Source organism: Cryptomeria japonica, chromosome 11, assembly GCF_030272615.1.
Source record: "Cryptomeria japonica chromosome 11, Sugi_1.0, whole genome shotgun sequence".
NCBI lineage: Eukaryota > Viridiplantae > Streptophyta > Pinopsida > Cupressales > Cupressaceae > Cryptomeria > Cryptomeria japonica.
This window is the reverse complement of record NC_081415.1, coordinates 479143397-479161184: the sequence shown is the minus strand read 5'-3', so window position 1 is coordinate 479161184 and position 17788 is coordinate 479143397.

Here is a 17788-nt window from a genome sequence, read left to right as displayed (position 1 = left end):
GCATTTATGAATTTTGATGTCCTTTCTCACAAATGCCATTTGATATATATATAGCAGACTGGGTACGGTCAAGCAATGCCTTGACCAGCCATGTCTTTTAGACATGGCCGATCAAGACATTACTTGATCGTGTCCCTTCGCTATAATAATAATACATGGCGTTTATTTACCAAACGATGTATGCTTATATTAACACCCGATAACAATCGGTGTATGCCAATCAGTGAATGCTTGCCTTAACACCTGATAACAATCGGTGTATATTTATTCTACCACCCAATATCAATCGGTGCAAACACAAGTTAACATCGATACTAATCGATGTTTGATCTACTCGATAATTGTTTGTTTTATCATTAAATGAGTTAACCGAATTAACTCAGATTGCAATGGTTAATCCGATTTAATAATCGGCGAACACAAATAGTGTAACCGATATTAAATCGGGATTCTATGCTATAGAATGATAATTGACAGTTAAGCATTTTGATCGAACTAATTTGATTGATCATATACAAATAAAGAATGGTTTATCAAATGAGGGCTCAAAGTTATTCATCATAATTATCGATATGATAAATGATTGAATGAGAGACTTCATTTATCTCTCATTCAATCATTTATCTTACCGAAGCTACTATGCATTAACATTAATTACTATTGTAGATCCTTTCCTTTTAAAAAATAGTTTTTAATAGAAAAGTAAAGGCCTGAAGGTGGAAATCATTAATGAGTTTAAGGGGTAGAATCTACTTTATTTAGTTTCTACCATTAACTTAAAATAATCTAATAACCCTCTTTTTTTTTTGTGAGATAAAATGTACCAACAATTTGTAATACTCGTGGGGCCAAAAATTGCTTTTAGACAATTGATTTTCATTGAGGCCATTAGAACTTGTAGGTACAATTTACCTCAAAGAATACAATGAAGGTCATTATATTATATTTTAAATCAATGGTGGCAACTAAAGATTATTAATATGACCCTAAAGTAACTAATAATCATGATATATTTTTGGCGAATTAATTTAGATTTCTACAATAAACTATAAAATGTTGGCGAATATGATCCAATCATGTATCAAATATTGTGGCGAATCTTTAAGTTAAAAAAAAAAAAATCTTCAGCGATTTAAATAACACTAAAATATAAATTTGGCGATTCGACTCACCTCAAAAGTTGAACTTATTAGCCAAATCTTGATTCCCAAATTTTAAAAAATAGCCAATTGGCGAATATTAACCACTAAATATTTCTCTCGCTGGGATCAAATATCAGACTCTGCCACGAAACACGGAATCCACAACTCAACCAAATCACCACATAGCACTATGGAATCAATAAAGAATGAAATATTTCTAGTTGATTCAGTATCCCAAACAGATAAACCAACCAGGTCAACTCAATGAAAACACTAGAACATAGAAACAATTCTCTGCAACACCAGAACACAAGAATATATAGACATCAATGACAACAACATATCCTAGCGGAAGCAATATCCAACATGTATGACTGTTATAGAGCTAGCCCTCATCATTGGTGCTGCTCTATGGATAGACTGTGTTATACATATAATTCCTTCCTTTAAACTAGGTCTGCTATCTCATTATAGTGTCACACCCATCTCATTCTTGTAACTGTCTCTTGCCTCATACGTGAGTCTATGACTGATCCAAAGGTCAGCAACAAGTATCTGTATAGTCTTTGCTTTCACTGTCTTTCAGAAGTATCTTTATAGTCTTTGCTTTCACTGTCTTTCAGAAGTATCTTTATAGTCTTTGCTTTCACTGTCTTTGAGATGTTTTTATGACTGTAACCTGAGAAAAGATCTCAGTGACCTTTATATCATTAGCAACATGGATATGTTGCCTTTGCTCATTCATTGATGGTTGAATCTTGTGAGGATTCATTTGTATTTGATCTCTGTTTGACAGTGATCTTTTACCATTATCATGCTTTGTGACTGTGTTTTACCTAGGAACCTTCTTGATATTGTGTTGATACATTCTTTAGGACTGTTATTCTTTTTTTATACATTTCCATCTCACCTACATTTGGTTGTTCATGATTTGTCGAGTCTATAATATTCCTAGCCTTGGCTAAGATTGATCTGTGTCCTTTTATCTTATATACCCTGTGATGAGGGCTTTTGCATGAATGCCATACCCTTTCATCTTTACAATTGCTATGGTTGTGCCTTGGCTCTCTCCTGTAGCTTGTCTTTTCTTCATAGGCTCACTGTTAAACTCTGCACGATGAAGACTCGCTGTGTACCATTCTTTTAACTGTGACATTGTACTTGACTGCATTAAGACTCTTCTCTTTTTTAAAAGTTTGTAACCCTACATTGATTCTTGACTGCATTTGATCAATGAATATGAAAGGGTGAAGACCTTTCTTGACTGCTCATAACTTTGTATCATTGGTGAAGAGCTTTGAGGTGGACTTTAAATAGTTCTATGGTAAAAGGGGTTTTGGCTTACAAGATATTGATATAATCAATGTGTCCTATGGTAACTTCCACTTAGCTATGAGGCCGGTGAATCCTTTTACCCTTATAATATAAGCTTAAAACTTCTGCGAACGTTTAGAAATGATTTTATTTCACGTGGAAGGCAATAAGGAAGACATGTAGCTGACCCGTTGATGCATGACTTGTGCATGAGCTTGGACCCTACCTCTCTGTCTTTCTTATGCATGTTTTCTGTACATGCACTTTGCATAAGATTTGAGGTGGACTTTAAATACTTCTTCTTCACGCTGAATGCAACCTCTCCTTCATGCATGCTTTACCATAACCTCTATTTTTAGATCAAGTTTCCAAAATCTTCATTATTTTACGCATGAGTACCTGCATGGCTCCTTGACGGCTCTTTAGCGGTGGAATGGAGAAGAAGTTATTTCTCAGTACAAAACTCCATCAAAATGATGAAACCCTAGCATCACGTGAACCTTTGAAATGATCTTTAAGTTCTTTTAACTTCATTTCCCTCTTGTTTGCAAAAAGGCTAAGTTCAACTCTCTCATGTGAAAATTACCAATTATATGCTTGAATATGCTTTATGATCTTGATTTTTTAACATCAAACTCTTTATATGCAAAGTGCATGAGTCTACTTTTGAACTCATATAAGCCTTTGAAAGCTTATTTTCTTTATAAAACTCCTAGACATGAGATATAAACAGGTCCTTGATACGAGCCCCCTTTTTATTATTATTACAACATGGAATATTCCTTTTTTAATAATTCATCTAGAGATTGAATTAAAGCATTGTTTTAATTAATTAATTTGACAAAAAAATCTTTTAAATCTTTTATACAACTATAAGGCTATTTAGGCTATTTAGGCTATTTAAACCTGAAGGTAAAAAAATAGGCAACATAAATTAGCAATGAAATTCTTTGAACATCATGATTAGGTACATGATAAGTAATTTGTGAATGCAAATGTTTATATCTACCAATAAAATCAGTCACTTTAACTTTAACTCCTTGCTTATAATGAAAGAAATCAATTAAAGTAATCTTAGGACCAACGTTATTTTGAAATTAATCTTAGGACCAATGCTATTTTGAAATTGTTGAAAAGAGGTAATAAAATAAAGAGACAAAGAACAATGTCATTGCAAGGCTTCATCTCTAAAGGTTTGAGTAAATAATTTTTCCACGAGTCTTTGATCATGAGAAAATCCACTACACGAGGTTGGAAATGTCTTCGCATGAGTCAAGGGGTCGCCTTTTCCATTATATAACTCTACTTGATGAATTTCCACATGCTTAGGAGGAACCACACATACAATCTCATCAAATAGTGGGCTCGCTACATCAAATGTGGAAACGTTGAATTTGTTTTGAGTTAAAGAAGCCAATTGGTGTTGTGAGGATGAAACCGTTTGGGCTAAGTTATTGATAGTTGCTTCAATGGATGAATTGGATTTGGACCTATTCGATTGTGATGGAGGAGTAATATTATTGTAAGTAAGTGGAGGTTGAGAATAAGGAGGGGGAACATTGTGGTATGTTGGTATGGGAGAAGGTTCTGAAATAAATGGAAGACTCACAAAAGGAGGTATGTAATAATATTGATTAATAAGATTTACTGCATAACTAACATGTGTAGGATTAACATTTTGTGTGGAAGTAGTCATAACATAAGACTTAAATGTAGGCACACTAGGCAGGGATGTAGGCATATGAATGTAATGGTTAGCTTGGTTAGTATGTTGAGAGTAACCAGAACTTCAACATAATTTTTTATTGGAATAATATTAGTATCAACAATATGAGCAAGGTCTTGCAACACATCCACACCTACCTTATCATTTGAACCATTCTTTTCAATTCTTCAATCAAAGGGATTGCCTCACTATCCTGGTACTGTCAACCCATCCATTGTTGAATATTTTCAAGCTCAAATTATAAATCTTCTCCAATTGGTCAATAATAACCCTAGCTAGTGATTCATCCTCATGTCATGAGAAGTATGAAGTGAATGAGGATATATGATATTAGGTATGTCACTCGTTGGATTAGAGGAAGCACCAACATTCACATGGAATAGGTTAGTTAATTGGGGCTCCATATTCTTAGTATTTAAACCTTGGGAAGCTCTAAGTCTATAACTTCTTCTCATTGAAATATTGGATGTAGGATTAAGGATAACAAAGGTCACACACAAAGAGGGAAAAATTGAATGCAAATATTTGAAATGTAAACTATTTTTAAGCAATTCAATTTGTTTGTAAAATGAGTGATTAACCGATTAATTAGACAATGTGAATTAACATTAGATGCATCTAGATCTAAACATAACATGTCATAGCAATCGGATCTTCTTTTTTTTTTGAAAAATTAAGCAACCCACAAGTCAATTTTAGAAGAATAAATTAGGGTTTTTATGAATGTAACCTCTAAATTTATGCAGTTCAATTGCATATATGATCTATGAGTGCAAATGTGAATGTTTATGTGCATACAAATTAGATCTAAGAATGAAAATAACAAATAAGCATGAGGCATGTAGGGTTCACCAAAATGTGATGGTGTGTTTTGAAAATTAGGGTTTCACCAATTAAGATAATAAAACCACTAGTCTCACCAAACCAACCATACATTAAAGGGGGGTCAATCCAATAGATCAAGCCATGATTCAATTAGGAAAAGGGTTGAGTTACTGATTAGATTTACTTGGTTGTTTGCTTCCCCCTTTTGGAGTCAAAATTAGATTTGAATTGTAAAGTTCTAGGGTAAGGCAATAGATAATTGGAGTAAAACAACAATAACATGGTGTTCGGGATGTATGATAGAGCCACAAACAAAGATCTGAGAAGAGGAAGTGAATCAAAACCTATAGTTGAAAAATTTGGGCTGAATTGTCAGGACTAGGGTGGTAGGTCACTTTGGTCCTGTAACTTTTGGATGGGCAAATGGGATCTTTCCCAGATTAGGAAGATGCACAAGATCCATTGTCAAAATATTGGGCAAAATTATTGGGACCAAGGTTGTAGGTCACCTTGGTCCTCTTCTTTTCGCTCTTTTAAAAGATGAATATGTTTGTTGTTGTCTATTCTATCGAAATCTTCGATCGTAACTCTTGAATCAATTTCCTGCGCGCGCACACACACACACACACACACACACACACACACACACACACAGAGAGAGAGAGAGAGAGAGAGAGAGAGAGAGAGAGAGAGAGAGAGAGAGAGAGAGAGAGAGATTTCCTTTTGAGGTAAAGTTTAGATCTAAAATTGGATGCTTGTAATTGAAGTTGATACCTTGATGAGGCTTGCTTGAATCCTCACACAAGAGTTTAGGATTTCATGTAGAATGTCTTCCTGAAAGTTTGATCATGGATGATATCTTGAATGCTTGAAACTGACTTAACCTCTCCTTTAATGCTTGACAAATGCTTGATTGCTTGCTCACTTGAATTGAATCACTAGTACATTCAGAGCTGATTTCCGACGGCTGTTTGTTGGATTTTCGACGAATTTTCGTCGGAGTGTCAACAAAATCCACCGTCAAAAACTCAACGTCAGATTGGTCGACGATGCCATGAAATTCGATGATCTAATGGACTCTGCCGACAGTCAAAGAAGTCGTCGGTCGAAAGCTTGGTATTCGTCGTAATTCCGACGATGATCATTTTTATAAAAAAAAAAATATAAAAGAGCCATTGAAGGAAGGAAGTTCTTTCAATTTGTTTTAAATCCTAAGGGGTTCAGTGTTTAGGTTTTAAGTCGCTTCAATATCTGAGAAAAGCCCTTTTGGTTTCTAATTTGGCATTACTTTATTCACTTAAGCGATGGGTCCATTTATCATAAAAGTATTCTCCCCTTGTCATTTACCTAGGCAGTCCCTTTAAATATTTTATTCTTGTTCGCTTTTAATCTGCCTTTTCTAATGTCCGTCGGGCCTTATAAGTATCCTGCGATTTTTTGTTGATCTAACGGCCCGCGTTGATTTGCAACCAAAAAGTGCTCGAAAATTAGTTTCCGCGAAGTAGCAAAAGGTGAAGGTGGACTCGACATATAGGTTTGGACCAAAGCTAAACACCGATCAAGTTTCATCTGATCGGACGGACAACGTGGTTTCGTGAGATCAAGCTGAATGTGTTTTAACCTTCGCAAAGTGGCAAAAGGGTTTGGCGGGTGGGTCCTAGAGATAAGCGGTCTTCTTTGGTTAAAGAATGATCGGGTTGGAAAAAGATCAATGGCTTCTCATTGTTTCGTGGCCGGGAGATGCACGAGCTATACCTTCAGCGAAATAGCAAAAAGGTGGAGGGTCCCGCTAAGAGTGGTAGTAAGTGTGGTAACCCCAGTTGGCAATGACATGGCAGTGACAAGGCACTCGGTTGGCGGTATGTAGTGGGTCCGAGAAAGGTTGTCATAAAAAGAGTAAACAATGAGCAAGTTCTTGAGATCTAACGGCTCGTGTGAATTCGCGAAGATAAGATGCTAGCAAGCTAGTCATTACGAAGTAGCGAAAAGGCCGATGGGCCCAAGGGACAGGTATGGCATGAAGTTAAAAGTAGATCAGGTCTGTTTTGATCTAACAGTTCTCGTGGTTTCATGGCTGCAAGACAAATGAAGAATACTGTTCACGAAGTTGCGAAAGATAGGTGGAAATCACACGGAGGAGTGACGTGGCATAATAGCTGCCGCTTTTTGTAGAGCTTGATAGTAATGTGTCGAGTGACACGTGGTTTAAAAAAGTGGTTGAGGGCCTGCCTAGGTGTAACCGGTAGTTATGTGGGAATAGTAAAAGGGAACACGTGGTGGATTAAGGGTGGAACCAAAAGGAGTTTCCAGGGCTAATGGCCGACTGCCATGTGGCATTTATTAACTGAATAACAAGTGGGGTAAGTAATTCCCGGATAAAGGGCCCACTTAAAAGGCCTTCATCTCAAGTTTGATCCAACGCTTCTCGTTGTTTCGTGACCCAAAGATGCCCACAGCTTAACCTCAGTGAAATGGTGAAAACCGTTAGCTGTCAAGATGAGGTGTGGTTAGTTAAAAGGATTGACGGTCCCGGTTGGAGTTAAAGACCGGGTGATTTGAGTTTGATCTAACGCTTGGTGCAACCTCGCGAAGGAAAAGTGCATGACTGTTAAACTCCGTGAAGTGGCGAAAAGGAGGTAGGGCCCAACACTAAAGCAAAGAGATTAAATGGAGATAAAGGCGATGTAAGTTCTCGAGATCCAATGGCTAGCGTTGTTTCGCGAAAGAAAAGAGCACAGGTTTTATGTTTTGCAGAGTAGCGAAAGAGCGAAACAGAGGAAAGACTTAGAGAAATTATGACCCGTTGGAGCCAGTTTTGAATTCAATTTGGCGAATTTAATTCTGAAAAGAAAGCCAAAGCATGTAGAGTTAATTTCTAAAAACTTAAATGCCAACTTGCCCTTTTCAGTCCGCATCAACTTGATTGCTAAGTATTGTTTCATCGAAGTTTGTTGCAAAGCTAGTTGTTGCAGAGCGAATTGTTGCAGAGCGATTTTCTTCAGACGAATAATCAGGTTTCTTGTTCTTTTCTTGATAACTCTTGGTTTGTTCTCAAATACTGCTATGTGAATTACTTCATTAGAGGTCAGTGCTAGCTTCTAGTGGTATAATTGTTTGACCATAATGGCACCTAGAAGAGAATTTACAGGGAAAGTGAATTACTAGGACTGAAATATCTGTGATGATTTTTTAGAGCAATTAACCATGTCCACCAATGCTGGGGCTAAGGCCAAAGAGCTAGTACCTAAGAGCCCTCATCTAAAAATTGGAGATGGCCTTTATGATAAGGGTAATTGGTTGAGAGACCCTGAAATAGGATTGTCAAGCTTAGGACTCTTCAAAGTTGGTTTTGGGCAGAGGAATTCCCCAACTCCTTTGAATGGCATATGGGAGCAGGATGTAGGAAAGCTTGTGGTCCCGGGTGTTTTTATGGATTTAGATCTATTAGCCCTGATTGCACAGAATTATGACTCTGTGGCAAGATGCATAAGGAATATAAAGGGATTAGTCTTGATTGAGATAAATGAAGATGAATTCAGGAAAGTGTTTAAACTCAGTGAGTCCTCCAATTTGTTAGAACCTATTGACTTTGAGTCATTAGCCCAGGTTTACAACACACAAAGGGATCATCTTAGAAGTGACCCATTGAAATAATTCTTTGTAAAGATAGGGGGGTTAACAATTGCAGGCCCTAGCACAATGGAACCATTCTCTCTCAACCTATTCACTTTGAGAGCTAAGGGTATGTATTGGGCATTATGCTAGATTTTTGGAGAGGATGTTGAAAAGAATATGCCAACCCATTATATGTTAATGATTGCACAAATTCTAAACCCCTCCCTAGCAATAACATTTGATTATGCCTCATACCTTGCTGATGCAATTCATAAAGGGCTAGTAGGAATAAAAAATGGTAAGGTGGATAGGCCATTTGGATGGTACTCCATGTTAATGCATATGTTTCTGTTCAAAGGGGCTGATTATTTTGGAAAGGAGATGGACTTGATTAAGGTCAAGGATAAAGAGGAGATGCCAGTGCAATTGTGGAGTATTGTTCTATCTTGGGATAGAGAAGATGGAAGTTATTTAAAGTTTGATAGATGCTTTGCATCTAAAATTAGGATTCTTCTATGCAGAGAAAACCCTGGAATTCCTAAGGCTCTTTTGGAGTTTCTCAGACCAAAGGAGTTTGCTGAGGATATCAAGATTGTTCACAATTGGGGAGACATATATTTGTACCCTGTGTCTACTATTTTTAGAGTGTTTGGATTTAGAGGCACCCCATTTTTACTACCCTATCAGGTCCCATTGAAGATAGGGATTGCAGAAGTCCTAAGACAAACTGGGGGAGTACACGAAGTAGAGCTAACCAATAGAGGTAAAGGGACTATTTTCCCAGCTATTACCATGTCTCACCATTTTGTGATCACTAAGGGTGGATGGAGATTTTTTGAAGAATTCTTTAAGCCACATAGGTTGTTTACTACAGTGTCAAGATGTGCAGACCCCGAGGATTTTTTTAATGGCATGTTCAGAAAAAGTGCAGTGTGCAGAGGTAGGCCACATCAATTTCAGTTCCCAGAAGATCTGATTAGAAATGAATTCAGCTTAGATGAGCAAGAACTGAGGAAGGAGAAGTGGGTGGCATATAAGAAAGCCCTTGATTTTATCCATCAATTTGACACTGGCTATGACCCCCTTTCTAGCTTCAATCCATTTGAGGAGAAAAAAAAATTCCTGATTCTTTATTTTGAAGATCTCATGCAGACCTTAAAAGAAAAGAGGGAGGGCATAATGCAAAATGAGCCTGATAAGGCTAAGATGGTATTGGCTAAGCCTGCCTTTGTTAGAGATATCCCACATGGTGACTATGCAATGCACAAAAGGTCAAAGTACACTATGATAATGCCAGTGACAGGTGAGCCTTCCACTTCAAAAGGGAAGAGGAAAATTGAAGATGTCATTGACATCCAAAATTCCCCTAAGAAGCAGAGAGTGAGAAAGGAAATTGAAACTGATGAGCCTCAATATTCTCCATCTCAGTCTCCTATCCACATTGGAGATGAGCAAGTTGTGGCTGAACAATTATTGCAGTTAGGGAGTCTCGGTGAGATTGCCTATACCTATGAGGAGACCAAGAGGGGATGCCCGAAGAGCCACCTAATGCTGAAATGGATTTGACTGATGGTGAGTTAAAGGGCCAAGAAATGGACCTTACTGTTCAGCAAGCTAGTGAAGAATTCCTAGCTGACAATAATTTTGTCACATTAGGAGCTTTTATACAGTTTCTATGGAAGCAAAATATTGATCAATTCAAGACTAGATGTGAACAGAGGAAAAGTGAACAACCTCTTAAAAATACAACTCAGGTAGAAGAAGAGGTTAAGCAAGAAATGATGGAGGAGTTCAAAGCAATCACCCCTAAGAAAGGAGGAGAAATGGTAGCAAAGGCTGGTGTGTTGATTCTCCCTGAATGGGATATAGTTGATGCCTTAGTGCTTGATGCAGTGAGGAAAGAAACAAAGCCTATGGAAGGAGTGACATTCAGCAAAGATAATGCTTCTCTTGTCATGTGGTCTTTAAAGAAGGATGAAAACAAAAGAAGGAAGGATGCATCAGATTCTAGCCTCTTAGGAGGCATGATAGTTAAAAGAGTCCAAGACATAGGAGTAGTGGAAGCTGCAAGCACAATCCTAGAGACTACAAAATTCAGTGTTGCAGTGGCAGAGAAAGAGGCACAAGAAAAGGCTAATCTCCAATTGAAGTTGGAGACAATTTTAAAAGCTTACAATGATGCTAAAGAAGGAATAGCCAACAGAGACAACATAATTGCTAGACTCCAGAGTCAACTGGCAGGTCAATATCATCCCGGTGAATCTTCTACACTCATGATAGCCTCCTCTCTAGTAAGACCCCCTCCTACTAGTCCCATCATGGAATATCCCCCTTCTCCTATGCCTTATAGTTCCCAATTACCTGAAAATGTCCAACATGAGTTGGAAAAATTGAAACAAGCTCAGACATTGTATGCAAACAAATATGAGGAGAAGGTGAAAACCACCATCTTGAAGTTTGTTGACTCAGTCAAAACCTCCAATGTATACATAAATATGAAGAGGATTCTTGAGATTTTGATCAAATTGAGAGAAGAAGAAGCCACTTTGGAACCAATCCCGAATAAGTGGATTCCTAGAGGTAAAGAGTTAGATCTCATGTGTCCTTCCCATGTAGATGCAGAAGAGAATGACAATCTAAGGTCCACATGTGAGTTTATAAAAGAGATGAATATTCTTTCAGTGGAAGGAGCAGGTATAAAAAGAAAAGCCCAACTTTATAGGAAAGAATATTCAAATCATAAATTTGAAATGTTTCCAGGAGGTTTCATTGGTCCTGTCCAGCTAAAGGAAGAGAAGACTTGGTTAAAGGAGGTGGACCACAATTTGTCCCTAAGGATCAATTAGATTATTAGTACTGATGATACATCCTTATTTCTCCAAACAATTGAGGAAATTGAAAAAGTGAAATTTCATTATGGTTTCATAGAAACAGAGATTGGGCATGTACGAGTCACTTGGAAGCAACTAGAAGATATGAAACAAAAGATTGCTAGTTTTACTTGGCCTAGTGATGATATGTATCAGGAGTGGAAAGATAAGTATATGGGATAGAAAGAAGATGCTCAGGAGTAGTTACAGGAGGTTGCAACCGAACAACAAGCAGAGGAAGCCGCAGATGCTGAAAAGGACTTATAACTACTTCTTGAAAACGACCGGACCTGTTGTTTGTAACAAACTTTCTTTTGAAGGGTCCAAAGCTTGTATGCATCCATACTATTATAAATGGATACTAGGACTCCTAAAAAACCAATCGCAAGTAATTGTAAGAAAACACTGCAGAAATTTATCTGAGCTTTTTTCTAGTCTTATGGAGAATACTCTGAGTTTTGTAATATTTTCTCAAAATTAATATCAATATACAAACTAGAAATAGTTTATATACATAAATGTGCATAGCAGTCATAGGGCAACTCATGTCAAATGTGCAACTCAATACAATAAATAATCTTAGTTTGTAGCCCTATAGCATCATAATGCAGTCCTTGACCAAGTATGCATACAAGAAACATCTAGTTCTATTAAGGCACAAGCATCAAAGTCAGAGGTTATGACAACTATTGAAAAACATCAAGAACAAAAAGTTTAGTCTCAAGAATTAGGAGTTGTAATAAAAAAACTTACAAGGATGAGGCATATTCATAACTTTGGCAGTCCCACCTTGGATATCAACACTAGAAGCAACTCATATTGTTCATGTATAGACAAGACAATATGGGAGTTCATTGTACCCAGCAACTCATGGTGTTGTTGTTCGTGTTGGCTCTGTTGGACCCTGCAATTAAGATTCAATATACATTATTCAATAAGATTAATTGTGCAACATAATGAAATATTGAAAAGTGTGTTACCTTGTTGAGCTTCGCTTGGTTTCATTAATAGTTTAATATTCTCTACTTAACAGGGCCAACCACGTGAAGGTGGAAGCTCATTTGGCCCCTCCCCCCCCCTAACATCACTCTAAATTCCCCGTTAACATCTTATAACATTCATTCATTAATTCTTTCTACCATTAATAAAATATAACATTCATTCATTAATATCACATAACGTTCATTAACACATAACATTGATTAACATTAAGTAACATGCAACATTCATCAATATTAATTAACAAATATCATCCATAACCATTAATTAGCACATAATTACATTCACTAACACATAAAAATCAGTCATTATCAAATAAGTTAGATTACAATCATTTCTTTCTTTGTTTTTTCTTTGAAGCTATGAAAAGACAAAGTGGAACATCGGTGTCTTCATCATTTCCCCCCTCTGCAGATGTTCCGCCAATTGCTCATGATCTCAATGTATGCCTAGTCCTATACTGAGGACGAGGACACTAAAGCGAAGGGGGGTCCTCTGCAATAACAAAGAAATGGGTTAAATTCAATTTTTTTTTAAATTATTGTTACAAGTATTTCATTAATTTAGAGAACATAATTGTTGTGCTCTTTACGTGATGGGGCCACATCATTTTGTGTAGCCTCAACCTCAACATGCTGAACACCATGGTCCTCTTTACTTAAGTGGGGAACATCATGTTCTTGAGGTTGTGTACCCAGCTCATGCTCCACTTGCTCACCATCGACTACATGCTCTAAAATATTAACAAGAAAGGTTACATTAATTACTACTCTAATTACAAATTAAGATGTTTAATTGTATTAATAGCTAAATAAATAAATTTGAATAGCAAATGAATACCTCCACTACTGGGATGCACATCCGGACCTTCATGTGCAGGTGGTGTTTCACAATTTGCAAGCTGCATTCCAATGACATGCACATTGTTATCATTGCTTGCTTATTTAAAAAAATATAGTCACTTTATGTTGGAACTCAACATCAATTAGATTACTGGTAAAGTATTCAATTTGAAACAACTTCCATTTAGCATATTTACCTGTGTGACAGATGCACTCGAATGTTGTGTATGCCCACTCAATTCTCATAGCCGATCAACCATGGTTGAATAGCCTTGTTGGTATGCAATTCTCTTGTCATCTTCTGTAGGCGCTCTATTGAATTCAGAGCCCTACATTTTTGCTTGGTACTGTGAATTTTGCTTGCATTGTTTGATTAAAAAAAAATGTTTGCAATTTATTAATATTTTGAGACAATATGGGAGTTTACATGAGATACTTACAATTCGTGCAACAAGTTTCATGTAACCACCAGAGCCGAGTTTTGTTGCCCATGCTTTTCTTGCCTTGCCTTGGTTGCCTTTGACGTGTCACTCAGTTTATAAATTTTTTGAAATATGTTAGATTATATAAATATAAAGAGTAATTAATTAGTACATAATTACATTCTTAATAGTATCTTGTACCTTCTTCTGGCTTCTACTGGTGTATTTCCTTTTTTCCTTTCAATTCTCTCCTTGGCATCCAAAATCAGGTCCTTCCACTCCCTCTCTAGAATCATGGGGGGATGCTCGTACTTTAGGTTCCTCTCCAAATGGGTCCTATATTGGTCCCTCACATAGTTTAGATATGTGCTAGCTTTTTCAAGGAGCTTGGTTTTGTCAAAGGTGTCATTTCCAAACCACTCAACCATTTGGTTTGTCAATTCATCTTTTAACCTTTTTTCTTGGTCATTCCACCTTTTAAAGCAAAAACAAACCTGTTAGATTCAGAAATGAACTAAAGCTACATTTATTACACTTCAAGAAATGGATCAAAGGAAAAGTATTCTAGCAATGATATGAAATGAAAAGTGGATAAGGGTTAGTTCACATATGATGTACCACCTTTTACGTATGGTGGGCCCAAATATCTGCAATGCAATGTCACTAAGATGTTTATAGAAAATATCATTGCCTGCAAAAAATTCATGAGATCAATATTAGTCCAAAACGAGTGATCATAAAGTAAATTACAATTAGAATATATATAATAATAATTTTAAAGTACCTGGAATCTTTTGTATCTTTAAGGGAAGCATTTCTTCATCGCTCACCATGAATGTGGCCTACAATGTTCCCGTACTAGCAATACGAGAAGATCGACTAAATGATGCTATGTTATCAGCAATAGTCACCTGTGACACATCCTCATGTGCATCTCCTCCTGCAAAAAATGAATCCACTATGAAATGGCATTAGAATTCAAGAAAGAATGCTTGAAGGGAAATAAACACATGACAAAAGATAGAGAAAAAGAGGGATCTACCAACAGTGGGAGGGCCAATATGACGTGCACTAGAGGATGTCTGCATGCTACGTGTTGCCAACATTGCAGTCAACAATATAGGTGAGGGTGACCTTTGATGAGGTGGCGTCGACATTTGCACAGTAACATTGACAACACCTAAAGAATAATACATTAAATATATCAAACATTAAATATATCAAAAGTGCAAGAATTGTAAACAAGGATGAACCTTTATTTTGAAAATTGACAGTATCAAGTATGATGTGTTTTGGGTACTCAGAGTGATAAGCCAAGCAAGTGATAATACAAGAAAATCGTCATCACCTGATCCTGCAACACCCTGATCGTAGGAACAACTTTCATGAGGGCAGATAAATTGTTGTAAAAACAATACGTACATATTTTAGTTAATGACATAAAAAGAGAATAAAATGTAAACCATTATTGAACTTTTGTTATAATTAAAGCTTTCATTACTGCTTACTTGCAAGTTTTCTGCTGTCTTATACAATAATTCCACCCTCTGTCATATCTCATCAGTGGTAGGATGCACGGTTGCCAAAGCAACAATCTCTTTTCTAATTTTTATAAGAGGCATTTTAAAGAATTTCACAAGGTCTGTGGGATCTTCAGGGTCATCATTACTTAACCCTAATGATTCCACATCCATAGAAAGGTGCTCAGGTACTGCAACTCCCTTTCCCTTTCCCCAAACATCCATCTGTGTCAAGAATATCATTAACAATTACAAAATTAGTATAAATCACTAAAAAAAAGAACATAATAATGTAACAGTTTGCTTCTACCTAATTTGTAAAATTACAATGAGGTTTACTGGCTCGGTAGAAGTGTCGCAAGGTACATCTCTATCTGTGATATGTGATGGATCCATTTCGGCCTATGACAAAGAAAAAATATAAAAAACGTTAGGGCAATTACATCATACACAACATGAACAACATGAACTTTGTAGACAAAAAGAGTATTAAATAATAAAAAGATGTTGTCATCAAAATCATTGTAAATTTTGTAATTCCTTACCTTTACTTTATGTAGACTATGCAGGATCCTCAACTAAATGGTCACATAAATAGTCACATAGCTAATAAACAATCCAATTTCCATAAATAAACACATTTAAAAAATTGTCACATAAATAGTCACACCCCCTATCTCCATCCCCATATTAAAAGGTGCATCATGAATTAATTATGTAATGGCATTAGAATTCAAAACAAAATGAATTAATTATGTAAAAAAAATTCTATCAAGAAGTCAATATTCAATAGATAATATACTAATCACATTCCTCATACATTTCATTCCTCATCATCATGAACATCAAGGTCATCATCACCATCATCATCATCATTATCATCATCATCATCCTCGTCATCATCATCATCAACGTCTTCACCATCATCATCACCATCATCACCATCGCCATCATCATCATCATCATCATCATCATCATCATCATCATCATCATCATCATCATCATCATCATCATCATCATCTTCTTCTTGTTCTTCTTCATCATCATTGTGAAACTGTCGATCGTGATCATCATCCACTTCATCTTCTACTTCTTCAGTATCTTCTTCTTCTATCACATTATACTTTATCGGCCCTCCTCTTGGATCATGTCTAACAACAAATGACCAACCCGGTTTATGTGGAACCTCTGAGTAAAATACTTGCTCACATTGGCTTGGAAGAACATAGGGCTCATCCCCAACTGGTTCAAATGACCTTGTATTTAGAATTATAAAACCATTATCATGTTCAATAACAGTTCTATCAAGATCATTTTTATTCAATCGTAGCCTATACCATTTGATGACAAACAAAACTAATTTGAAGGAATTAAAGTCACACTCAAGTATATCATCCAAAATGCCATAGTATCGATTTTCAGACTGTTGAGGATGAATGTCATTTCTCGATGAAATATTTGTCACCTCAAAGACTGCAGTGATGCCAAAATCACAAGTTTTCTTCATGTCATCCAACTTTTTTATGCAAAATTTATGACCATTGCAGCACATAGCATTGTGGTGTTTGACCTGCGATATGTCAAACATGTAAAATTTATTGCATTGTGAGTTGATAAACATATGCGTGATTAATAAATTTATACGTACCTGTTTATCTCTTAAACCATATGCTAAATCAATTTCCCTTTGCGTAACATTGGAATCTCCATTACGATGTGCTTCTTTAACCAATGAAGCCACACCTTCCCATGTTAACGTGCATCTAGAATGTTGACAACGTTCAATCCATACCATCATCCAATCAAGATTGTTTGCAATATACAAATGTAGTGCATCCCACTCTCGACCAACTGTACAAAAAATAAATAGACATCTTACAATCGATTTATTTTGAAGATTAAGAATTAATTAACTACAATAACATCTTATAATTACCTCTCACTTTCCTCAATCTACCTTTCCCCGTCAAGTACTCCCCTTCGAATTTGTTAATGGTGTTGGGATTCCAAATGTGATCCACGTGGATCTTTGCTACAAACTTAGGAAGATATTTTGAAATGTACACCATAGTCTGGTATACTATATATCCCTCCACCATAGAACCCTCAGGATGTGCTCTTTGTTGAACCAAAGCCTTCAAAAATTTCAAGTGCCTCTCAACCATCCACATTGACCTAGTGTGTATAGGTCCACACAATTCAATCTCCTCAACTTGGTGTATGAGGTAGTGTTCTTGTGCATTGAAAAAAGATGGAGGTAGACACTTTTGCATTTCACACATTAAATGAGGAATTTTTCTCTTCCAATATTTTATATCGTCTTTATGGATTTCTTTGCATGACAACCACCTACAAGGTATTCAAGACGCAAAAAAATTTATTAGATAAGAAGTAAAACAAATCGCAAATATAATATCTATACAACGAACTAAACAAATATCACTACTTACCCCATGTATTTTCCAAGATCATATATGACTTGCTTGACATTATTGTCAAAGTCGTCTGGGAGA